At 38.6% G+C, this 25,636-nt stretch overlaps 1 protein-coding gene across 5 annotated transcripts in view; it reads left to right on the top strand.

Moving 5' to 3' along the window:
• The window catches only part of Fign (fidgetin, microtubule severing factor), a 123,231-nt gene that overhangs the window by 68,657 nt on the left and 28,938 nt on the right, over window positions 1-25,636 (top strand). The gene's annotated exons all lie outside the window — the stretch shown is intronic.

Here is a 25,636-nt window from a genome sequence, read left to right as displayed (position 1 = left end):
AAATAGTTCAGCATGTTATATTGTGTGATCTGTTCCTAAATAGATAAAAGATTCCTGTGTTTTGAAGGAAACATTCATATTGGTTCGTTTGCTGCATGGCCTGCAGGAATGTTAGTCTGCAGAAACAACTGTTTCCTGACAAAAATCTTCCTTGACTCCCTTAGAAACTCGTATTTCAACAGGAAAATAAAGAAAGGTAATCTATAAATGATTAGAACACAAAGTCTTGAAGTATGTTTTCCATCCCTCAGACAGCCGTGGAAGATGGGGAGACAAAAAGGTTTCTCCCCGTCCTTCCTTGTAGAATGGCTCTCCCTTAATTTCCTTCCAAGACCTTCAGCTACGCAAATGTGAGTGAAGGCATTTTCTCCCCGTACGCAGCCCCTGACTTTCCCTGAGCCACCAGCATAACCGCAGTAGAAAGAAAGCATTCTTCTGCAAGAAATGAAACACCAGTGTCCAAAATGTGCAAAACACTGTGAAATTGGAAGCGTGTCCCTGGAAAATAATAGTTACGAAAAAAAATAATAAGTGGCAACTCTGAACAATCTCTTGGCAAATAATCAATTATCTTCAGAATTACTATACAAATTTACAGTATGTTTTGCTGGCCCATTGGGGAACATGGGAGCTGGTCACTTGAGATAGAGGGCCGGTTGCAGTTTGTTTCCAGGTTGCCTCCAAATTAACAGCCACTGGCCTGTGAGCTGGCATGATGCAATCTCAGAGCTCACAGAATCAAAGCATTGAACTGACTAGAAATACTAAACGCATTCCAGCAGAAATCCGTGGCTTGTTGCATTTTGTAGTTACAGGGTTGGCTTACAGAGCTTAATTCTTAAACCTGGGGAAACAGCTAAGCTTGTCCAGGTGTGCTGGGGGCAACACTATGGATCCACGTTGAATTTGTTTGGCCTCCTGACAGATTTCGAGGGGTGTAAAGAAAGGAAGAAAATGACAAGAAATAATTGTTTTCATACTGACCGTCCATATAGATAAATCTGTGGAAATTTAGATTGCTTTGCAAGAATACCTATGATTAAAAAAATCAGTGGTTCCGTGATTTTTTTTCTGCCTGTAACAATTTAAATGAATCATATAACTAAATTTCATATTATAGCTTTTTTAGAACATTATGGAAATGTGGACCTATGGGGATATATGAAAATACTCAGAATCTGTCCAGCTGGAAGTGCAGTGCAGGGGAGACAGTCTGTGAGCCTAGCTGACTGAAAAGGTGTAAAGGAGGCAATTCAAGAGGCCTCTTCTGTTTTTACTGCTACCATTTTTAAGGGGGGCAACACTTGCCATCATAAAAACCGAACTAGAGTTAGAAGTGCACTTAATATACTGCCCGGGAGAAACATTCCTTTCGTTAGTAAGGCCTACTTTATCATTTCTTCACCAAGTTACGCCTCGAGAATCCTCTAGTGCACACAGATGTGTATATCCCTTGGTGTGATTTCAACTGTTTGGCAGATGAGAAGTATGTGGTGATTATCAAGATGTAGGATTTTCCAAGTCATAAGCTACTTTATCAAAGAGAGAGAGCGAGAGAGAGAGAGAGAGAGAGGGAGAGAGAGAGAGAGAGAGAGAGAGAGAGAGAGAGAGAGAGAGAGAGAGAGAGCAAAGCTCACTTATTTGTCTCCCTTCCTGTTAAGGTGATCAGTGTGCCCTGGCTCAGTGCTTGAGAGCACGTGTGGCCTCTGTAGAACACCCATGTTGTTACTTAGGTTCCAAGGGACCTCACAACCTCTTCTGACCTCTCAGGCAGCAGGCACACACAGGGAGCACATACATACATGTAGGTAAACACTGATACACATAAAACAGATATCAATAAATCTTTTTTAAAAATCTCATTAAAGTTACAGATACATATGAATGCATATTCACACCAAAAAGAGGACAAAGGAGAAAATAATTCATGTGGAATTTAGTTCTCACCCTTCTCTCTCCTGTTTTATCCAACTTCAGAGGGTCCTCTTTACCAATAGCATGGCAGTTCCTTTTGTGTCCCTTTCTCTACTTTCCTGGGTTCCTGTGAATGGCACCACACTAGACACACAGTTTTGACGACTGCCTTCATCCTGCCAAAATCACAAGTCAGACTGACTAGCCAGTCCACTAGAGGTGAAAATTTTCCCTGGGTGAATTCGTTGTAATGTGAATATTGTATTTAGTTTAGCTTGACTTGGCTCTTTCTCAACTTAGGAAGAATTGAATATTCTCTGTATCTCGTAGGCATTATTAATTGATGTGTTGTCAGCACTTCCATAAATATTTCTAGACTGCCGTGATTTCGCTGCACTGGGACGCCTCCTGACTCTGTAGCACATTCTGCACCTATGAGATCAGACACCATCAGTGAGAAGGGACTGAGCCAACCTGTGCATCAGTTCAATCCCGCTCCAATTACATTGTGCCGCAATGAATGCTGTTATGAATATTTACAATAATATGGCACCAAAGAATCATTTAGACTACTCAGAGTTCTTAAGAGAACCAATAAATCTTTGAAAAGGGAGTTGACTCTTTTCACATAATCAGATTAAAAATTGCGACAAGTCAATTTTTCTGTAATCCCTTTTGAAAGCGTGTTACATTTCCTCTCTGCTCCATTGGAAATTTTCTTACCCATTAGTACATTAGAGTTGCATTTATGCCTACTGCTGTTTTTTTTTCTTAGTTTTTAAATGCCATGACTAAAATTTGAGTTTTAGCATTGTCCACACTATGATAAACCCCAGATACTGCAAGAACACAATCTCAGCTAATTTGGGGAAAACAAAAAGAGGCCATTGTATTTGTGACAATGAACAATGGGTATCTAATTATCATCTCCACAAAGGCTTTAACTGGTTAGCCTCTTCTTTCCCACAAGTCATTGCATTTCTAGTTCTTCATAGTATTAATCAGGACTCTTCAGAAACCCACTGAGATTCTCTTCTCAGTTAACCTGAGAAATGGGTTTTCAATGAATCAGACACCTGGATCCAGTCAGTCTCAGCTGATTTCCTAGACCTCCCAAGGATGCTGTCTCCGTAGGAATGTCTCACCCTACTTCCACCACAGCAGGGTATAGGGTTTCTTCTGCATATGGGAGTAACTATGGTAACTGAGAATGCTTTGGGTGTTTCTGAGGCCAAAATTTCTGAGTATCTCAGGTGGCAATTGAGATAAATATATTAATTTGCCTCAAATTGTTGTGAATGGTGACACTTCCTCTAAATATTTCCTATTTTTGTGTTATAATCATTTTCCTTCTCTTGTTTCCTTGTTTTTCTCCCAAGTGTCAACCTGAGCAAATTATATCTTATTCTCTTTGTAAAGATTATGTTTTTGTAATCATCACAGAATATACGACTAGTCCAAACAGGAAAAAAAGATAATGAAGTTAAAGCATTGGACCCAGGGGTGGAGGTTCTTTGTGGCTCTGTAGCAAGGCCGTTTTGATTCCTTCCCTGCTGTGAAATATGTTGGCCACTGAGACTTGCTGGCTCAAGGACACACAGAACAACGTAATCAAGTGTGAAAGAATTGATGCTTGTAGCAAGTGTTCCTTCACTCTCTACTCACTGATAGTATCTGAGGACTTGAGACAGAAAATATGGGGAGCGATTTCCTAAGAAGATCTGTTAATAACTTCACTATACCCATGTGCCCTCGAGACCAGACCCTTTGGATTGACCTGCTGGGTCTTAGCACTCGTCCTTGCCATAGAGGTGAACTTTCTGCCGACAGAACTATGAGATGCCTAAGGACTGCTGCTACGTATTATGAAAAGACAAAACCTAATACCACTAGCAATGTCCTTCCTAAGACTATCCCAGGAATATCTATTCAGCAGAGGACACACTTACTCCTTCTAAAAACAGTATTGTGATTATTTGGGGGGGGGATTTCTAATGCTGATGACATCTAGTCCATCTTCCTCTTTCTCTAACTTTCTTGTTTAAAAACCACTAGATGAGGTAAATGGTGCTACAGCTCTCGCAGCAAGTGCATTTGTGTTAAACCTTGGAAGCTCAGCCTGAACGACAGGTTACACATCATCCCTAAGTTTCAAATCACACAATGACTTTATGAACATATATTGTTTTCAGAATCTTCAACTGACTACAATCTGACTCCCCCATCCTTTGCATGTTTGTGAAATCTTTTCACTAGGTAGGAATGGTTTTCCTTGGGCTTGTCTTTCCTAAAATGCCTAAGGGACTCTGCTTCCCTCTTACCGTTGTGTCTGCCTTAGAAGATTTCATTTGTTCATGTGCAGGCTTCTGTTAATTAGCAACATTTTCTGTCTTATTTGACTGATGTAGAATTTTTGAATTGTCAGCTTTACACAAGAATCTTGTCAGGTTCATTTCCTGTGTCTCAGTAAGTCTCGCTGTCAGTCTCTGTCTCTGGGTCTCTGTGTTCCTATGTCTGTGTCTGTCTCTCTTTTTGCACACATGCACGCACGTGTGTATGTGTGTGTGTGTGTGCGTGCGTGCGTGCGTGTGTGTGTGTGTGTGTGTGTGTGTGTGTGTGTGCGCGCGCGCGTGTGGGTGTCTGCCTGCCATCCTGATCCTTAACCTCTTCCCAGGGCTGTAAGACAATGTCTCTTATGGCACACTCTATGCATTGTATCACTAGTTTTCATTGAAAGTCATTACTGCCTGTTTTCAGGCCAGTATTTTGCTACTTCAAGAATGATTTGTATTATCTGTGCTAATTAGATGTGTTGAAAGCAACAAAGTCCGTTACAGCGGAGTTCTGTGGTGGTTTCAAACTGGAACGAATAAAATGTTGTGGACTAAGAGAAAAGCAGACTCCACATGAAACTAGCTTTAGATTCTGTCTTTATGAGGACTATTTCTTCTTTCTGGAAGTTTCTCTCCCTTCATCATCATAAGGAATGAGAGGTGCATTTGCAGCCCATTTGTGTGTTTTCCTCTTCCCTGCTGGAGTGGGGTCCAGTAAAAGTCAGATTCTGTGACGAGACAAAAGGAAAATACAGGTTTCTTATTGTTTGCTTTCAGCCTATTGGACTTTTAAAGATGGCTTTCTATTTTCCATTTACAGCATATATCTGCTTATCCATATATACCTTCAGATCAATAAAGAGCAGATATTAAAAGTATCTGTAGTAGGCAACAGCTGGAATCACGCCAAGTACCTTTACATTTTAAATTCTTCTTAGGCTCGAAAGGCAGATGAGGCTAACTTCCCTTTGGACTCAGCAGGCCAGTTTTACTCTGCTAAGGGCACTGCTATTTTAAAAAGCAGCGCTTGACAATCTAACTCCAGCAAGCATCCCTACCTGTGAAATAGTACAGAGGGGCCGGCCTGCTTCCTTATTGATGAAAGAGTCAGAAATAATGCCCAATAGTAGCAATTTTAATGATTTTGTAGTTTAGCTTCTGACACCTCAGTAGATTTCAAACCCAAACATGCTCGGCATAGCTCGTGCCCCAGTTTTTCTCATTGGGGAGGTGGAGACAGCTTATTCTATTCAGACACGGCACACAACAGAAGTTGAGCCTGAAGAACCCCTACAGGATTGGAGCATGACTTTGTGAACTACAACTGAGGATTTGTTCTAAATCCTAACTACCCTGAGCAGACCTGCAACCCTTTCGAGTTTTATTCTTTCATGGGTTGCTTTCCTGTTCTTCTCTCATGATTGTATTACAAGCAGAAGTTTCACTTCCAGTCTGGCTTTGGCTTAGTGTGACATATCCTATGTCCTAACACTCTCTGAAAGCCCTGGCTATCTGTGACTCTTGATAGGTAATGAGCAGTATGTGGTAATCATGTTATCAGCATCAAGAATGAAGTTAAAATTGTATCTCTCTCCAAGTCGGATATCTCTAGGGGCTAAAAGTCAGCAGCTAGGGAGTAATATATATTCAGGAGGTAATAAACTTATTTACTTTGTACACAAACAGACTTGGGAGTTATGTATGCTTGCCAATGCTAGTAGTGATGCGCTTGATGACTTGAACAAAGAACTCAGCTCACTCCCAATCTGAGTCATTTGATTCAAAATAGCGTTCTCAACTGTGATAGGATATGAATGACTAAAGGACTCATTACAAAAGGTCTTGAAGAAAGAAACAGTCCTTAGCTCAAGCCACTTATGCTGTGAGTGCCTCCGGAATATTAGTGGAACCCAAAATGCCTTTCCTGCCTGCAGTGTTTTGAGAAGGGACTGATCTTTGCAAACACAGATCTGGACATGGGGTTTTGTGTGTCGTCGTGGCTGTTTCATTATAGAAGGCATTACAACCATTCACAGTTAAAGAACATCTTTATCTCTGAGTCACTGAGATATCTGTGGAAGAAAGAGCATCAGTCTCAAGGCCCTGGAACCCAACCTGTTTTCCAATACAGCTTACGAAAATGGCTTTTTAACTAATGAATTATAGAGATGTGGTTATTTTCTCAGTGCAGTGTAAAGAAACAATTAGTGATGAAGGCTGTTGGTCAGAACACTGGTAGAGACTGAGAGTGTGGAGTGGGCTTGGCATGTGTGATGTTTCCAAATGTGCCTACGGTTTGTCAACTGAAAACCCAACACGTTATTGTCTTCTCTGGTTACACCTTTTATCACAGAATCTAGAAATAATTTGATAGCATGTGAACTTGTATCTTGTCTCTATCATCGGATTTTCCTTTATTTATTTATTTTATTTTTTTAATCTCTGATAGTTGCTTGAAAGAAGAGATTCACTAAATAGATGACTAGGAGTCATGTGGGCTACCAACCACATCCAAACTCACTTTGTCAAATGTGAGCACACATGCGCCTACTAGTAAATTAATAAAATATCCCCAAGTTACTGTTTACTTTTTTTTCATTTTAAAATAGGATGACAAAATTTGAGAACCTATTTAAAAAAATAACAAAACAAAACAAAAAAAACCTGTAGAATGCACTACTCGTGCTTTTGAGCATAAGTGGAATTCTGACTCGTATGTCAGCATCTTCATCAGTAATGCCTAGCACCCCCCCAAACTTCACACCCAGTCAGTAGGTTCTTCTTGCCCATAAACAATTAGAATTTAGAAGATACTTTCGATGAATCTGCTTCCGAACACAAATGCTGATTTAGGGTGCAGAATTTCAATCACTGTAGTAGTTGGAGAAAGGGATTGAAATCAGCGTGGAGAGGAGGAAGAGGTTCCACTAACGAAGCTCTACAGGAAAGCTCCCGTTTTCCATCTCTCTCTAAATCCTCAAGATTATTGCGGGGTCAAGTGCCTCGCCTATTCAGAGTGAGCCCCCTGGAGCACTGCACTGTTCAGATTTTTCTTCATTTCCTATTAATACTTGGCTCTGGCTCGACAGACATTTATGCAAACCTAAGTCCATAATCAGGGATTATTTGGCTGACATTAGACAAGAGCCATAAAGAAAAAAAAATTCCAAAGCTCTTTGTTATTGTTAAAATACGAGAAATAGGCAAAAGTGATCGGAAACTATATTTGAATTCTTGCAAAATAATTAAATTTCTGTAGCCACAATCCCTCCCACTCCCATTTCACTTTGGGAACATACACAGGGCTTAATTGGTGAAGGGTTTGAATTACCTTGGATAGATTGAGATCATATGAATATTTTAAAATCGAGTACTTTAAATAGATAACATTTTGACACAAAGCATCAGCCAATCATACTTTGAAATATTAATACTAGTGTTTTGGTGTAATCAATAAATCACAAATAAACTAAAACTAGTATCTGACTCTAGAAAAAGATGATGCACAATTTTGTTTTTAACATAGGCAATAGTAGATGAAAAGTCAAGTAAAGCAAATATTTGGTTTGATATTAAAACAACAGATTTTTCTTTTCCTTTTAAAAGTTGTTTCGTTATCTGTTAGTAAGGCAACATTTTAACAGAGGGAAGCACACAGAGCTTCCTAGAACCTTCGATACACAGTGAGGGCTTACCATGTGCCGGGTATTGAGCATTCCATATATTAGCTCACTTAACCTTCACAACAGCCTATAGTGTGGTAGGTACCACTTTGGAGATGGGAAAATCGGGGGCCAGAGAGATGAATTAAGTCACCAGAAGTCAGAAGACAACTAGTGGTGGGGTCAAAGTTTGGAGTCTAAAATCTGCCTCCAAAATATCTCTTGATTACAATCACGATGCATTGTGACAAACTTTAAGCGTCCATTGAATGAAGGCATGGGACTGAGTGAACATTTCGCACTAGTTGTCCCCACCTTCGGGCTTCCAGAAGCTGTCCTGGAGTGGAGTGAGAGGTGTTTGCCAGATCTGGGTTGCTGTCCACTTGAGGTCGTTAGAGGAGGTCTTTGAACGAGTTTATGTCTCCATGGGTCATTTTTGAAGCCATTCTTCCATATAAATATTTAATACATTAAAGTTTATTTTGGAATTAGGCACCTTTGTTTACTTCCCATAACATTCTTTTCAAATCAATGCGTGTTCATTTAATACGAGCATCTAATAAAAATAATGTGCCAGAGGAAGAATCGGCGATCAAAATATAGTACTGGTCAAGTCTTGCACATCACTGGTGTTTGCTACTTCATTTCTCCAAAATTCCGTTTTCCAACCTCTAAAAAGCAATGTGCCTGAAACTGATAGGGTTTCTGTAAGTGGGAACAAATAAGTTGTACTCAGCGAATATAGAAATGATAGCTTATAGAAATTTAAAATTACTGTATTAGTGGGGCCCAGGAATGAGAATTTAATACTTTTTTTTATTCTCTCTTAAGCAAGCCACATTAAGTGAACTTCTTAAGGGGAGTATATACTAATTAGCCTAAACAAGTATTTTTTTTAACCATGTAAATGTTTAAACTGAGATATTATACAGCTGCTCATGTTTGGATGAGTATATTTACATATAAGTAACGTGAGAAGAGTCAAATTATCTTATTTTGTAGAAAAAAAACTATATTACAATTGTATGGGGGAAATTCTACTTAAGCAACGTGCTAATTTTCAGTGTGCATTCTAAACACTTTCCATCTGGCGGCAGTCTGTTTGCTAATGGGTATGTTTCTGTCGTCCTCTTCGCTTTTCTTGCATCGCCTTCTCTGAATTGCCTGACACTAAGTGATCTAAATTTTTAAATACAGGCAGAAAAGCTGTTATTTTTTATTTAGCTTTTACCGTGTAATGGAATTTGTGACAAGCTTATTTGCTAGAATGTTATTTTATATCTTGATTGGTGTTCTTTGCAAAGGACACCAAGCTATGTGCTCTAAATGGGATGTGAGCTGTGAATAGGGGAGGGTGAGAGTAGGCAGATGACCTCCGTTCAAACACAGCCAAGTCGTCATTACCAAAGATTTTGGGCAATTTGAACTGCTTAACTGGAAGCATGACAATAGTAATTGTGGGTGTCTGAGAAGAGTAACGGAGTTTGCTCAATGAGTAGCTGGAGTTCTCCTTAAAGAAGTGTATATCACAAGGCATATATTTTTCTTGAATTAAATTGGCATTTGGGAAACATCTGGGCACCTCTGGCTCCTGTCTTAACCACTAACAATAACATGATCTATCATTGCACGTCATCAATCTGTTTGTCTACACCATAAGCACTTACTATCAGAAGCCTTTTATCAACCAGACCAGAAAGAACTGAGCGACAGTATTGTCACTGGCTGTTTGAGACCAACGGTCACCAGCCGAGGGCCAATGGTATACCCTTTCTTTAGCCAATGTTAGCTTTAATTTTAAAGGAGTACCTTTATTGTTGCATACAGAACATAAAAACTGGCAGACTCTTTAGGGAACCTTTGTCAGGCACTCCCTTAACCTTATTACCCTTCTGCAACCATGGTAAATTTCCCAAATACTGGTCATTGAACAATAGATATTTTTGTTTCGAAACTAAGTCAAATTATAACCATCAATTAAAAAGTAGTAAGGAAACCAAAGACTTTTTATTCTTTGCCAAAATATAATTAACTCCAATGTCTGTATATCCTTTGAGGGGTTGATATTGTCTTGATTTCCACTGAGCCCAACATAAAAATTCAGTTGACTATCCTGGACACTTAGAGTTTTATAGGGCAAAAACTATTTCCATAGCTCCTGTCTTAAAATAACAAAATAAAATCCACACTGGTAGAGACTTAAACTCAAAATTTTGTAATCTGTTACTTACCTATCTGATACAGCTAGGCACCCAAACATGGAATTTTATTTTGCAACCCCGACTTCCTTTCTAAAGCCTGTGTATTTTACTCATAGGAAAACTTTTCAGTTCTTACTCTCAGATCATTTTTTTCCTTTGTAAAAGGAAAAAAATTTTAAATACAGGCAGAAAAGCTGTTATTTTTTATTTAGCTTTTGCTAAATAAATTTGCTAGCTTGGTTGACCAGGTTTTTATGCCTTCTAAAAACAAGACTTGGCTACCAACAAGGGAGACAAAATATGAAATACGTAATATATGAAAATCATATAGAAGATTTTAAAATACACAAATAGTACCTAATGTAACATATGTAATATCTATGCTATATATATATATATATGTATATATATATATATATATATATGAGCATAGCATATTCGATCATTTAATAACAGGAATTCTATTATATTACTTTATAAATGTAATATATCAATAACCCTAGTTAGTATTAAAAGCATCAGTTTTACCATAAAAGAATGTTTTCACCACAAATTATTCAATCTCAGGTCTCCTTGGCATCCTGCCTAAACTTCCTCCCTCCTCAGCTTGCCTCATGTGACGGAGTAAGTGTATCTGGCCAGTGAAATCAAATTTGTCTTCAAATTCTGCCTCTTCTATTTCCTAGTCACGAGACTGCAGGCTATAATGTTCCTCAAACTCCTTTTGTCAGGGTGGCAATACGGTTTAATGAGATAAGTGATGGGCAAATTAGTACTTAATAAATGATTTTCTTTCATGCTCAACAGGGATAAGCTCCAGTTACTTATGTTCTCTCATCTTCTGAATTTTCTCACGTAAACTTGCTATTCATACCACTTTTACCTTTGGCTTTCATTCTGGTAATCCATGCTGTTTAATGGATTACCCCCAAGCCTACTAGCATGAAGAAAAAAAAAAGCATCAGTTTTTCAGGACAGTGTGCATTGCCCAGGAGCAGATGAACAGGTCACCGGGACAGAGGCTGAGGCTACGGAGACTTATGAACCAGCCAGAATGCCCCGGCTGGTCCTTTCAGTGAAGCACCCTGACACATTGCTAGCAGTCTCAAGACACCAATGGACTCCTCTGTTCATTAGCTTTAGGATTTTATCCCTCTGGTGGGCTTCCTCAGTGTTCTTTTCAGCAAAATGGAAAGCTTCCTATATGAACTCCCCAGTCAAGATGTTTACAAATAGAAAAGGGAAGGGAAAAAGAACTCCCGGAAGCATTCTATGGAAAGTGACTTTCTGAATCATATGGTGCATCCAGCCTGAGAACAGGAATCACAGGCTCTGACTCAATTAACAAGTATTAAATAGGGGGAGGGGTATACTGGAGGCCGTTGCAGAAACTGGGTGGCTTCTCTGTCTCTCGTCAGTCCCAGTGTTCTTAGCAGTGATGCTATTCAGTGCTACAGGAGAATTCTCTTTACAATTGAACTTTCATTTTGGATACAAAAAAAAAAAAAAAAAAAAAAAAAAAAAAAAAAAAAAAACTCTGACAACTTTCAGATATCAGCGTATGAGATAATGGACTTTGATCTAGTTATAAAACACAGCTCATCCATTGTTGATGAATGGAATAGCCCATTAAGAATTGGCCCAGATAGCATATAGTTCAGTGTTAAATAGGATTTGCTAAGAAACAAGAAAGTCTATGAATTTGGTGCTATAACAGAATCATCTGAGACATTTAGTCCTAAATTGGTTGCGTGATTCTTTCAAAGTGAAATTCACCATTTTTCATCCTTATTCAAAAATAATGTTGTAAACTCAAAGGACTGAAAAAGATGGAAAATATTTTATAATCACAAGTGTTTAAGGGAAGGGAGAGTAAGGGATTGGTGACCATTGTCTTTCTAAATGGAGTTAGTTTTATCTGAACTATTAAGGTAGCTTCTTTTTGACATATGTCTTGTCACTAGTCTTTTTATAAATTAGTATTTTAGTTACTTTTGCTATTCTAGTCTAAGAATCCTTCAAGATAAGTACCCATGTACTGTAAAGTTTATTCTATGTCAGATCAAATGCTTCTAAGAACCCAATGTTAAGAACAACAATATCAACCAACCAGACAACCCAGAGCTCCCAGGGACTAAACCACCAACCAAAGAGTACACATGGAGCTACCCATGGCTCCAGCCACATATGTAGCAGAGGATGGCCTTATTGGCATCGACAGGAGGAGAGACCCTTGGTCCTGTGAAGGCTTGATGCCCCCGTGTAGGGGAATGCCAGGGCAGGGAGGTGAGAGTGGGTGGGTATGTGGGTGGGGGAACACTTTCATAGAAGCAGGGGATAGGAGATGGGATGGAGGGTTTTCTCAGGGGGAACCTGGAAAGGTGATAACATTTGAAATGTAAATAAATGAAAAGATAAATAAGAATTCCTTTTTACACTGGGAGATTACTCAGCAAGTAAAGTGTTTGCTACACAAGCATGAGGACCTGAGTTCAGATTCCCAGTATCTGCACTAAAAAAGCTGGGCATTGTGCTACATTCCTGTAACTCCATTACTTGGTGCAAGGAGAGAAAGATAAATTCTGGGGACTCACTGCCCAGTAAGGACAGCACAAACAGCTAGTTCTGGGTTCATTGAGAAACTGTGTCTTAAAAAGTGTGCGGGAGATGCAATTTAGAAAGTTATCATGATGTGAATGTGTATTTGGGGGGAAAGGGGTTGTGCACTTGCTTGTATAGACACACACACACACACACACACACACACACAAACACACACCCAGGGGTGAGAATTCCACGTTTTAATTGCCATTAAATCCATAATAAAAAGACTCAAAATAATACATTTTTCTTGTTATTTCATTATTTTCTTGGGCAGGGAACAGCTAATAGTTTAACATGAGGACTCACTCTTTCAACCATGTAGACAGCAGCCATTGGTTTCATTCTACTTAGGTGTTGTCCCTGTCTTGCCGTCTTCCCATTTCGAAGTGAAACTGGTCTTGGGTGAGGCCAAAATAAAAGAGGAAAAAAAGTGCAAAATTACAGTGATTCTTTAGTTTTTGACTTGTGATGGTCTTAGCACTCCTGGTAGCTTATAGGAAGCGCAGGGAATTTAGATTCCACTGCTAGTTTTGCGGTACAATTCTAACAAGTACTGATTCATTGACGTAAGCTGAATCACTCACAGCCTCACAACTCCACCATTTTTGTGTCTTCTGCTCTCGTTTTTGGGTGCGTGTGTGCACATGGTGCGTATGGGTGTGGGTGTGAGTGTGTGCTGGTGTGTGCACTCATGCATACATGCATGTCTGTCTTGTGTTTCTGCGCCTTGTTTGTTTTTGTTTTTTGGGTTTTTTTTTCTCGCCCTCCCATGGCATCTTCTCTGGTCCTCCTTTCTTCCATATTCCTTTCTCTCTTAGAGTTTCAGCTACTCCCTTACAAGCTTTGCATTGGTTACTTTTGTACTGCTGTGATGAGACACTATAGTCAAGGAAAGTTACAGAGTCAAGTTCTATTCGATCCTGTGGTTTCTAACCAGAGGTTAGAGCCCGTGATGGTGAAGTGATGGCTGGTAGTCAATAGTAGGAAGCCAAGAGCTCATATAGTGAGCCTCAAGCACAAAGCTCTCCCCACCCCAGTGACGGCTTCCTTCAGCAAGGTCATCACACCTCAGCTTCTCTAAACAGTGCCACCCACTGGGGACATGCCAGAGACTGTGAGGCACATTCTTCTTTATTATCACCACAAACCTTTCTATTATTTTTTTTGACTTTTTACATATCCGCAGAATGTATGCACCTAAAAGAGAGCAGACAACAGCCCAATAAGCTGATGCAGATGAGCTTGAAGTATTCTTGACATTTACAATACAAAACAGATACATAGCATTTAGTATTTGCTCTTTAGAGAGTGTGATGCGGTTCTGGTTCTCATGGAAAGGTGACCCCCTGAGTCAGGGATATCAAGATCTAGTCCCTGCCTCTCACCCACTGGTGGCTGTGAGGAAGATTGGGGTTTTCTTTCTTTGGGAACAAGTCAAGGATTGTTGTCAGCAGGCTCCGGAGTCCTCCCAGACACTACTTTTCATTCTTTGTGGATCTCTTACCTGAAGCACTGGCGGAAGGGCTTTTCACTACTTCTGTTACATGGTGTTATAATGCTGGGGGAACAGTTTATACCTCATTACTGACAGAGATGGACTCACTCTGCCCCTGTGAGTGTTCTCATTCTGTTATTACCAAAAAGAACTAATTTGGCACGCTTCACTTTCCAGAGCCAATAATATGACTCGTGTGTGTGTGTGTGTGTGTGTGTGTGTGTGCGCGTGCGCGCGCGTGTGTTGCACAAGAGAAAGTGTGCATTGTTTGTGCTTGAGACAGTATCTCTTGTACTTCCGGCTGGTTTCACACTCACTGGGTATCTGAAACTGGCCTTGAACTCCTGATCTTTCTAGTGCAGGTAGTATAAGGGTGTGTGTGTGTGTGTGTGTGTGTGTGTGTGTGTGTGTGTGTTGCCATCCTTGATAAATAATAGCTTCAAAAAGCCTTTTGTAAATTATGCTCCTTAGGGGCAAATTTACCTGCTGCCTGTGCCTGGATTAGATTTAATTTTGGAAGTTGAATTTAGCAGTATGCCTAATCTATTTGTTATATTGAATTCCCTCAACAACAAAGGAACCTTTGTCCAGGCACTTTGGGAAATCAGTTTAAGGCATTTTGCAACCTCTAGTGCTTTCACATTGTTAAATTGGACAGCTTTCTGTGCTCTTCTCGCTCGGTTGGTGTTGTCTAGAATACCTGTCTCTGCACCAGAAAGGGCCCAGGCTCCCATCACTGTGGCAATGTTTACTTCTTCCCATCAATGTATCTGCTCTCTTTTCTGAAGTAATCACTATAATTACACTTCTTCAATGAGTCGTGTTCTATTGTGTCACGGGGCCTATCTGTTAAACACCACTATGTTTTTCTTATCTGAGTGCTCTCAAATGGAGACAGTGAGACATGTTGGCAAGCCACCTTCAATCAAATTTATGTGTGATCAGTGTGTTGTCACTGGAGGTGGTGATGATCCCATTTATCCTGCTTTGGTAAAATGGTGCATAAAATGATGAAATGTTGGTAACACATTTTTTTTGCTGATGTTAATGGAAGATTTGGCTAGAAATCGTATATATATATATATATATATATATATATATATATATATATATACATATATATTATACTTTATTTTATTATTATCATATATTATAGTCTTTGAAAAACAATAGCAACAACAAAATTTATTTTCTTAGTCGTCTACTTTGATTGTTATTTCCCTGAAATGTGATGTAGTTTTTTTCTCTATTCTCGATTCAGACTAGAGTCTTAAGATTCTATCATCGTAAGACCTTGTGCATACCAGGAGTTTGACTGTTGAGGCTTGTTAATGAGAATCCTGGTTTTGAGCTCCCCCTACCTCTACCCATGTTTTCAATGAAATTTATACAAATTTCAAACATTAACTATGTCATTTGGTTTCTCCTGTACAAAGTTTCAGGGCATGGAACAAAGGGTTGTGGTTCATCTTAAAATATAAAACACTTGAGTAAATATAGTTTTAGTTAACAAAATGAGGCTGCCATAGGGAGGGCATATTCAAAGTTCAAGTGTTGTAATGTCTTTTCTATAATACATTTGTCAGTCGCTTGATTCATAAAAACTCTATGTTCTTGATCTGACAACATGGTAAAATTTCAACAGCTGGAAAATGAAGCCCTCCATCCATTTACCAGAAGATATTTATCCAAAATATCTTCTATAATAATTTTACAGATAGACATCTTTCAAGGGAACTTGCTAAATGACTCTACAGTCTATGTTCTAGATTTATTTACTCGACCAATTACATGATAGAGTTATAGATAACTGCTATGTTATTCTTAGAGGCAGGAATGAAGTTAAATGAGAAGATGGCCATAAACATTGAAAGAGCTTTGGACCTTTCTTTAACAGAGAAGTGGAGAGTAATTATTGTACACTTCCTGTGCGGGATCTGTGGAGCTAAGGACCTATGTCATGTGGTTTTTATCCTCACATCTCAGAGCCCATGATCCGTGCAACTATTATATCATCTAGCTGGAGGTGGTCCCCACCGTTTATGTAAGCCTCTTGATAGGTAACTCTGTGGGTATGTCTTCTTCTAAGGGGAGATTGTATATGTGGTTCACCTTTTAAGTGCATGATCCATTTCGGTCACATATTGTGTGATTTAAGGTAGGTCTTCATCCCTTTGCACAAGCTATCCAGAGCTATCTACTGGTCTCATCACCATTTGTTGAGCAGGCGATTCTTGTTCCATTGACTGATCCTCATTCTCTTGTAGAAAATCAGCTAACCATCAATGCGCTTTTATTTCTACATGTCTAATTGTAGCCTATTGATCTGCCTAACCTCATGCCAGTAACATGCTGCCTTGATTATCAATGCTTCATAGTAAGTTTCAAATTTGAAAAGCATGGCTCTTACTTTGTTCTGATTTTTTAAAGACCATAGTGACCATTCTAGGTTTTAAGATGTCACATGAAGTTATAAAATATTATGAGTCTATATTATAAAGAATCATATTATAAAGATTTAAGCTTGCATTTTAAGAGGAGCTACTCGCTAAGGTCTGCATATTACTTTGAAGCTAATGTTCACCCTGACAATATTAACCCTTTCAATCTATGAGCATAACTATTTAGTTTTCTTTCCTTTTCTGTCATTGGAATTCTCTTTTCTTTTCTTACAACTCTGTTTTATAGTTTTAAAGTTTGCATTTGTTTCCCTTTTACATCATTCTTCTTAAGAGTTTTATTCTTTTTGGTGCTAGTATGTATAAAAGTGTTTTCTTTATTTACTGTTTTGTTTCATACCATATCCAGTAATTGAAAACCTGCCATGATACCAACATAAACTATATTCAGTACCGGCTTTTGAGAATGTAAGAATTATGGATGAATCCATGGCTAAGTCTACAATACATTATTAACTATCCTTCTTCAGTCTATATCACACAGACTGAAAAATTCTAGGCAGTCTCATGCAAGGTACAGATAATACTGCATTTCTTTTACTGTGTTCTCACTATTTCTTAGCATAAAAATCTTAGGGATAAAGGAACCTAAACTTAGCTAAAGTAAGAACCGGGTCATCGGATTGCTGGTAAACACAACCAATTGTTACCAGAACTGCAACTCCGGCTTTTTCATTGTTCATGTAGCCTCAGTGTCAATATTAGGCGGAGTTTACAGGTATTTCTGGAAGCTTTTGGGAAGCACACATTATTTTTATTGGATTTCTAAGGTGCTAGTGGTTTACACCAACCTAGGCAATGTGCGAAACTGTGCTATAATGACTGGAAAGTAAATGTACTTTCGGGAAAACAAACTCTCACTGGGCATTTTACACGCCAGGAAGTCATGACTCAGCCATTTCCAGGTGACCTGAATTTGAAGTCAGAACATTCTTTCACCTAAGACGATAAGCAAAATGCCTGTATTAGGTTGTGTGGGTGTCTGATGATGCTATAATAGACCAACAATGTAGTTTGACAATATTCTTTATTACCAAAGTGCATCACGATGAATAAACACGAATCCTGCTAAAAATCTTCCCTGCTTTAGTGGCCTGAAGAATATTGATTTAGGAAACACTAAATGCCAGATATCTTTACTGGGTTTGAGGTTGTAAAAAAAATGTGTAGTAAGTTTATCCCTACTTGCTGCCAACATAGGTTCTATTAGAATACTAGGGGGAGTATTTTATGCTCCAGATGGTCATTTTATTTGTTTAATTTTTAGAAAGTCCAACCGGTAGGATTTCTGGCCACTCTAATTGTGTTTTCCTCTCATCCAGCATATTTCTAACACCTTTGAAATTGTGATCATGGCACAGTATGTAGACTATAAAGAAAAGAATGTGTAAGTGAAAAGAACAGGGAAGTGGTCACGATGCTGGTGTTTGAACTCAGAGCCTCAAATATAATGGGCAAGCGCTGTCCCAGTAAACCACAAATGATGGCCAACTTCATGTTCTAAAAAGATACAGGGAGCCAAAGTAGGGTAAAGGCACATTCCCTGTACTGCAGCAGGAGACCATGTTCTCAGGCTCTGTCTACCATGGCTTTGCTGCCATGACCTCGATGCTTTAGAGATCCAAACCGATGGTCTCCGGACTCCTTCTAATTTGTTAAAATCTGGCATTTACAATTGGACTTCTGAGAATTAATTTTCCAAATGTTGCTGAGACTTTTTCTTTTCTTTATTTTTTGCCTTTAGGACATCCAAACTCTGAGATAGGCCAAATATAAAAATCTAGACGATTAACAAATTATAGAAACTTTGGTTTCTTCTTATATCTTTACACAGTTTTAGGTTTTCAAAACCAACTTGGAGGGAATCTGAGGTCAGAGTGAAACTCACTACTTTGCCTGGTGAACCCAGATGGTGATCTCCTTACCCTACACTGTGCTAAGCAGGCATCCTGTCGTATGCTCCATTGACAACACTTGGCACTTCCAGAAGCCACGTGGATGAAGCCACGCCGGGGCTACACACAGAGAGACCAACTTGAAAACAAAGAAACAAATAATCAAACAAACAAAAATATAAAAACTGGAGGAAATGAACCAAATTGCTTTTTTTTGCGTTTTTGACCCTTAAATGCATAAAATACTCTTAAAGTCATTTGTGACAAATGGTTATTTGGGATGACAAATAATAAATAAAATTTGTTGAAAGTTAAGAGTAGAAATACATGTGTAGACACATGTAAGACTATATAAAGTAGGGGGCAATGAGAGCAGGGCAAGTGTATTCTGTAGAAGTAGAATGTGGAAATGAAATAACTGAGAGAAGTTTTCATAGAAATGGTTGGAAATCAACATCTGATTCTTGCTGCCTTCTCCCAGAACCGTGGAAGTGTTTCTTGGTTGAATGTCGTGGAGATTTCTGGCTCGTTGTTTTCTGTGAGCTTGTTTAAAGTTGAGTTTTGGGATTAAAAACAGCATTATGGAATGATTTGTTAATCCTAAAGCTAGTAGAATATTTCTGTAAGACTTTATTATTTGAAAAATGAATGTAAGCCAGGTGTGGCTGGGAAAACTTGTGATCTGAGCACTCCGGAAGTGGAGGCAGGAGGAACATAGGATGGAGTTACATTCTGGATGGTATAGCTAGGTTGAGGGCAGCCTGAGCTAGTTGGTGTGCAAGTCTCTGTTTTCCCTGAGAAAAAAGTATGACAGAGAAGTAAGGAAAAAAAATATGAGGACCCTGCCGCCTACTGAGGGAGGCATCTATAAATGCATTGCATGTGTTCATACATGTTTCTTCCTAGGAAATGCTGTTCAAGGAGGCAACAGCGGGCATCCCAAGAGTGCTATATTAAGAGAAGAAAGGAGGACAATTCAGTACAGGACACATCTCAACCTACCCAACTTTGTGCATAAAAGAATCACATATATGCACACATAGTTATAAAATGTTAGAATGCTACACCAATGATATTCAATACTTCATGAATTGTGAAAGAAACTAATGAAAGATTTTTTTAACATACAGGTAGAGTTGAGAGGATAAAAAGTTTTTTCCCTTCATTTTTTTTTTTTGACTTAATAGGGATAGAACCCAATCAGGGTTTCATGAATGCCAAGCAAGTTTCTACCACTGACACATACCTGTTAGCCAAAGTGCAAGTCTTACTGGTTGAAAAATGGTTGATTTTATATTTGAAAAATAATACCTTTTTGCATGTTAGTTCCTAATGGTGACAATGGTTTTGGTTTTGGTTTTGGGGGGAGACATTTGATTACATCTATGTCCATTTTTCACTACACGGGGTAGAGTGATGGAGTTTTAGAACTCCTTTGAAAATGTGACTGAATACATATTATGATAAAGAAAAGTAATCTGAAGAGGTATTTCTGTGACTTGAGAGAACAGTGGGACTCAAAGCACTGTAGGAACGATGACTGCACCACCTGACTGACTTCTCCTTACACAGATCCAATGGGACTTGCTCATGTTTGCAGGGTTCGCTATATACTCAGGGCAAAAGTGTACCTTTAAAGCAATCAGACCTCGCAATTACGCATTGCAACACGTATTCAGAGAGTATTTAGCGTCTCTCTGGGATTTTGACGTGGTAACTAACAGTGTTCTTTAAGCTGTAAAAAAAAAAAAGGATACAGAGAAAATCGAAAACTAACTACTCATTGAAAATAAGACAAAATCATGATTTTAGAGACACTGAGCAGTGCCCAGTGTGTCCTCATTTTCAATTTTCTTGGGTAAATATCATCAGAAAACAAACTTGAAATATTTTGTTTCCCTTCTGCGTGTTTTTCTCCTTCTGAGCCATGTTTCCTATCTTGCTATTCTTAGTAACAAACACACAATGTTAATTTCAAGCGAGGGTTCACACAATCTTTCCACAGTTCTTAGGAGCTGTGACCGCAAATCAGTATTGCTTACTGGAGGGTTATAACGCTGTTTAATATACTTTCTTCCTTACAATTAAATTAGATATTTTTTAAAGGAGGGAAAACTCATAAAGGAAACAGCCTTGGAGATGTAATATGTTCTAACATATTTAAATAATTAGACTTCTGTCCCATTGAAATGTATGTGCTGTGGCTCCAATAGTCATAAAAGCAGGAATATTAATATGATTAGAAAATTACATCATGTCATGCCTTAATTGATTGATTGATAACTGAATGAAAACTAACCATCTAGTATGTGAAAATAAATGTGTTCCATAGTTACTCGGGCAGAGTCTTTGTGTCTACCCAGTTACGTGATTAGTAGCTGAAATGCTCATCTTCCAAGCAAGATGGCGTTGGTGTTTCTGTCCTTTGCTTGTGTCTGGTATGCTTTCATTATGATAGCATCAGGACAGAGAATAAGAGGATTTGAAGTTCTTAGTGTTCAGTTCAGTGCGTAATTGTTCCTTAAGACTTGCCTGATGGACACTACCTTATTAATTAACTGAGCAATTAGTGTTTGGGAATTTACCTTCCTGAAGGCCAAGCATGACAATATAAAGCCCCACAATCAAGAAGTTAATACTCTTTCACATATTACTAGAGAATTGAGTTGTCCCAACATTTAACTGGTCATTAATCTTTAAAAAGCATTTTTGTCTTTCCTTTGCCTGTGTTCTTTCCCTCTCGCTCTCTATCTTGGTCTTTTGAAGATCCCTGCTCACACTTCTTCAGCATCACCCAGACGAGCAGAGGAGGACCCGAGAAGCAAGTCCACTGCAGGATTCCGTTTCAAAACTGAACCAATATTCACCATTGACATATCCATTCATCTGTGCAGGGTCATTGGAAGTCCTCTCTCTCTAGTTTTCCTTCCCTTCAGGGAGCAATGCTTAAAAGAGCAAACCCCTGGTGTGAAGAGAGAGGAGAATTCTCAGCACGGCCAATGGTGCCAGGAATCGAATTAAAGTTGTCCATTTGCAGATGGTTGTCTATTGGAGCTCCCAGCACACAGAGGCCGTGTGCTTTCTGCTCCTTCTTTGTTTACTTGAAATTTTATCTGCAGCACTTCAATCTAATATTTTTTATGACTAAAGTTAAATTATACCAAAAGTATGCCAGGAGGGTGAAAACACTAAGATGTGTGTTGGTTTGTAGAGTTATAGCAGCTTATTAAATTCCCAAGCTTGCTTGAGGAAAAATAAAAATTTCAACACTGTTTGTGTATGTACAAGTAAAGACAACTTCCCATCCTAGAAGCAAAAGGGGGAAAAAAATTAAATAATCACTGAATTTACGCCTCCTCTGAAGAGTTTAAAAGTTGTCATTTGTTCTGCAAATTGTTGACATTTTCAGATCTCTTTCGGCATAAATCACATTTTGCTATGACTGAACCTACAATTTTATCTCTCTTCACGTGCATCATCTCTTCTAAGTGAGAGGCACCGTGGAGACATAAGTAACCATTAAATCTCTGAGGCCAGAAGTCAGGAGTGTGGACATTTCTTCAGTTTGATTTTTCCTATCAAAGGCTATGTCTAATTTAGCGGGCAAAGTTAAAACTGCTGCAGTTAGGTTTGTGGGGAAGAATTGAACTTATCAGGGAGGTGATGACTGAGAAGGTAGCGTCTCTTTCCAATTCGTAAGCAAACGTCTACAATAGATCACTCTGAGCCGGCTGTATTTACAGTTTCCTTGTGTTTTTCCTTAATATTTCCTATTTTATTTGAGAATGAACGATCTCTAGTGCCTGGGACACAGTAGTACCTTAGTAAGCATTTGTTTATAGTTGAATAAATCAGATTTCACATTTGAGTTTTACTTATAAGTAATATCTTTCTGTTTTCCTTAAGAGTGTATTAGATTTATCTCATGTGTGTGGTGGGGGGGGATGCATGGAATGGCACATATAAAATTAGGGGATACCTTGTAGGCGTCAGTTCTCTCCTAAGACGGTGTGAACTGTGGTTATCTGGCTAGAAAGCAGCTACTTTGCCCACTGGACCATCGAACTAGCTCTCATTTTCTTTTCTTGACTCAACTGTATTTATATATTAACATAGATGCATAGAAATGTGTATATAAAAATTTTATACATGCACACAGACAGGTGCATGTCTGTTTCATGCTTTTCTTGGTAAATTCTACTTAATGGTGCAATTTACTTCCTTCTAATACATCGTTATATATTTTCCTAGTGTTCTGTTTGATCTAGAGAATATATTTCCCATCAAATATCTACAGAAGCAGTTGATTGTACATTGAAGACATATTATAATAATCATTTTTGGGAAGGAGGCAGATGTGGCTTTCAGGAGAGGTAGTGTTACAACACTCAGTTTTAATCTAAGTAGGTGGCTGTATATTGCAAGAAAAATGTGCAGTAAAAGTAAAGCTTGGACAGATGCCAAGCTGTATCCTAAAGCAAGCTAAAACATATCTTAAAGGATCAATGACACTGACAGGAGTGCATCATCCTTGCAGGAGAGGGCTGTACAACTGGGCTTTGATATACTCTGACACCCTTTAGACTTCCTGAGAAACACATGTAACATCAGTCTTTTAAAAAATCAAAATAAGAACAAAAACCACCAACAAATAAAAAACTATACCCTGTGTATCAATTTTTCTATGTTTTAATCAGTTTTTCCTTTATAAAAAATTTTACTTGGCTAAAGAGCATTTCCCACTGCAATTAATCCAGTACTCTCTGGGAACGGACCTTTAAAAGAAATGCCATATCTGGTTGTTCTCAATATAAAATAACCCATCAAAGTTACCATGGTGCAACCTTACATCTTAAATACCAGTGTGTGCCCTCTAACCATTGCATATCCAACGTTATTTGGACCAGTCACAATATAAACTCTGTGAAAGCAGTTTTACAGGTAAAATAGAATGCATTTTAAACTATTCATACATATTAATATCATATTTGTGTTTTTTGATATTTAAGTGGTAACTATATAGAGTAAGTACTTTGTAGTATTCCTGTTACATTCATGTAACTAGATGGATTACATCGAACCCATAAAATATTAAAGAGACTTAGCTTTATTTTCTGCTTAGTGAAAACTACACTAACGAAGTTATGTATGCAGATAGTGTGTACTAATACAAAATATGTGTTATTCTGATTTTTTAAACAGAAGAAATAATATAAGTAAACAACTACATTTGTCATTCGTGGAAATTCAGTTCTGTGAGTTTTCAGTATTTTGACAGTTTTGTCTGTTTTCTTTTTTCCATCCACTGAACACACATTCTAGGTATAATGCATTTCACCGGGTATGGTGAGAACCCTAAAATCAAGAACACAGCCTTAGCTCAACACCACCGACAACTCTGATTTAATAGAATAATAACCACATTTGCTTCAGTGAGTCTTATCGGAAGTGGAACAGATTCTGCTCTCAAGTTCTGTGTGTGCTATTGGTATCCGAACTCCTTTCATTGAGTGCTGTGCACTATCTCAAATCATTTACTTACAAGTCTTCTTGTTGGGACAACACCACAGTAATATCACTGTTGTAGGTTCATGAGACTTTGACAGACACACATGTATACCCTAGAATAGAGCAAGAAGTTAACTGACTCTAAAAATTCCATTATCTAGGAGAGAGCCCAATAGTTGTAGCTTGAACACAGTACAATTAGACCAGAAAACAAAAGGATAGTGTATATGAGAAGAACAAAGCTAACAGAAAAAACAATGCATGCAGGTATCAGCAATTCTATTCTCCAGAGTTTGGAGGACATTAGGACATATGGCATGCTCTCAGTAATGTCAGAAATAGAAAGACAGAAAGGCTCCAAATTAACCCTACAATATTAAACCATCAAAGATTTATATGGAATATAACGATAATATACACAATAACTATAATGAAATACAATGTTAAATGTTGTCATTGCTACATAAGGATATGTAACAAACACTTATTTGTGGTTTTGTATTGGCCAAATTAAAAATAATAAGTTTGTAATTTAAAAGCATAGGAACACAAGTGATTTTTTTCCTTCTAAACTCCCAAATACTGACACATAAGCACATACATATGAACCCACATGATAAAGTGAATAGGAAATCTGAGAGCCCTTGTTGAAAAGGTAGAAACCTGACCTACATCATGGACACATTAAAATGGAGAGGGCTGCCATATTTTTTTATAAGAGGTGGCTGAGAAGCCTTGCTAATACTTTGCCTATGGCGTAGGAGGAGAAGATCTAGAAAGTCCAGAAAAGCCTAGTGCTCATGGTTCTTGTTGCAAGTCTTCTGGTCCACCATTTGGGGCAATAGCTGGTTTGGACACTCTAAAGTGATATTTGGGCCAGCGTTGAAACTTTGAATTGACAAGCAAGAGCCCCAGAGCCAGAAGGTCTTCAGTAGACAACGGATATGGGGTCAGAAGAAACTTGTAGGTGGCAATTCTAATTTCAAAGTTCCTATTCTAAAAAGGCCACCGGTGTGGCACTAAATCTAGTTCTGCTCAACTGGGACTACATCAGTGAGAAAGCCAAGGTGCCTGTGATGGGGAAGAGATTTTGAAATGACTGCCATTTGGTACTGTCCCCTAAACCTTATACATGAAGGCAGCTGCAATCATACATGAGCAGGGAGAGGAACAGTTAGGATCCCAGGCTCCGAGAGGAGCATTAAGATCTCGGGCTCCATGGCCAGCCAGCAAGCTTTCAGGTCCAGACTTCCACTGGTGGTTCTGTGTGGTGGGGCTGGCCACTCAGTCTTTCACTGTCACAGTTGTGTTTTGTTTGGTTTGGATTTTTCAACTCAAAGAGTGAGGGAAATGATAGGGTGGTAAGGAACAGAAGATTATAAGGTTTTAGAGCACTTAAAATAGTGTTTGGCCTTTAGGAAGTATAGGTATGCTACCTGGTTGTGATTCTTATTTCCTTTGTTATCCAGCGATCCAGAGCTTTTTGCTACAATAACTCTAGTTGTTTGGAAAATTTATTTTAATAACAGCAAAGCTTTGGTGGGACTAGGAAACATTCTAAGTCA

Source organism: Rattus norvegicus, chromosome 3 (genome assembly GCF_036323735.1).
Source record: "Rattus norvegicus strain BN/NHsdMcwi chromosome 3, GRCr8, whole genome shotgun sequence".
Lineage (NCBI taxonomy): Eukaryota > Metazoa > Chordata > Mammalia > Rodentia > Muridae > Rattus > Rattus norvegicus.
Note: the sequence above shows the minus strand (reverse complement) of the source record. Positions and strands in the feature narration are given on the sequence as shown.